Raw genomic sequence first — 1,703 nt, 5'->3', positions numbered from 1 at the left:
AAATTGATCAGGTTTTTCCTTTAAAACAGGATGCGTCATACACGGGGATAACCCCAGTGGCTGAAAGAAGAACGCAAAAAGATGCATTTACCGCATATTGGTCCTAAAACTCTACAAATCAACAGGCTATGTAAGTATACCCTGTAATGAATGGATGAGATGTACTGCCTGCCACAGTTAAGCAAACAGAAACTCCATGACTGATGCTTGTCAGGTACCCTTATTTACCAAAGATACTTACGCCTGTCCCCTTGCTAAACTCAAAGGTTTCATGCTTATGCCGCTGCTGACATTCCACAGAGCTGGCAGAAGATGTATAGCATAGGACGTGAGTTGTCTTAACCACAACCAAAGCAAAAAACTGCATTTCTCTCACAAATTGAGATTTTAGTAATTTGCTTTTGAACTTATTATCTGGACAGTCATGTAGCTATAGGTATTTCTGTTGGAATAAATACAGTTGTATCTCCAAGGACAAGCTGAATTAATGGATTATAGGAGTTATTTGATAATTTTTTTAGACTGGACTTTTACATGCTTGTTATGATCAAAATGGCTAAAGTAAATGCAAACTGAGTGGAATATCATCAAGTATCATTGGTATGTCTTAACATACACAAGCGTAAGAAGATTCAAGGATAAGTACTAAGTATATTCACTGCCATTCAAGGCAACAAACATACAAACAAGACAAAGCCTAACGTACTTTATCAGTCTGTATTCAAAAACCAGTGTTACTGGACTTTACATTGAGAGCACAGAACCACACCTGGGTTTTGAGGAGTATGCATATGTAAGCATGCATCAGGCAAATCTCTTCTCCATGCCTCCCCTAGTGCTAGTACATTTACACCTTTTGACATGAAGGAATGGAAGATTACCGATATTCTAAACCTGTGGTCCACAAAAAACTAGTGAGCTCACAGCATTGTTAAAATTAACCGTAGGCACGTCTTATGCACGTACATGCCTCCACGCGGTACCTAATGGAAAACAAAGAAACCTATGAAGAGATGCCAAAGGGTTAACAAAAAGACCTTTGTGAAGCCAACTGTAGCTAGAATATGCTGATAGCTGTAGGATGTGGCTCACAGTGGGAGATGCCAACCTGTCTGGGAGCTTTCCAGACGGTATCTCTTTGTAACAGGATTAACAGATCCTGAATGGGTTCTTCAAGTCACTCCGAAGCCACCCCCAAGATCAGCGCAGAAGAACCAGGCCTTGCCACTCAGTAGTCAACTTATGACCACCTATGGAAGAAAGGCCCGGAGGTCATGGAAGACAACCATTGAGAAGCCTCTCCACAATGACCACCGGGGACCCCTAAAGACCACCGAGCCAAATCACTGAGCATGCGTGATTGGGAAGGGAATATGTAAATGAATTTCGGGAACTCATTGTCATACGTATGTAAAACTTGTATATAAGCTATGCAACTAACCTTGTGCAGCACGCACATTAGGAGGAACTATCCCCTGTGCGTCCAGCACTGCAATAACAAATTCCTGCTTGATAATCTGGCAAATTGACTATTGAGTCCTGATTTCGGCTTTTCACGGCTTCACCTACTACGAAATTTGTAGCTTAACTTTATTTGATTATACACAACATACAGCACATCCACCCCGCACCCCGACCAGACCGGCGCCTCTTCAGCGTTCCCCGTGGGCCAGAGCCGACCGTTTCTCCTCCCGAGGCCGGGC

Source organism: Egretta garzetta, unplaced genomic scaffold (assembly GCF_000687185.1).
Source record: "Egretta garzetta isolate BGI_Z169 unplaced genomic scaffold, ASM68718v1 scaffold886, whole genome shotgun sequence".
In the NCBI taxonomy this organism is placed as follows: Eukaryota; Metazoa; Chordata; class Aves; order Pelecaniformes; family Ardeidae; genus Egretta; species Egretta garzetta.
Note: the sequence above shows the minus strand (reverse complement) of the source record.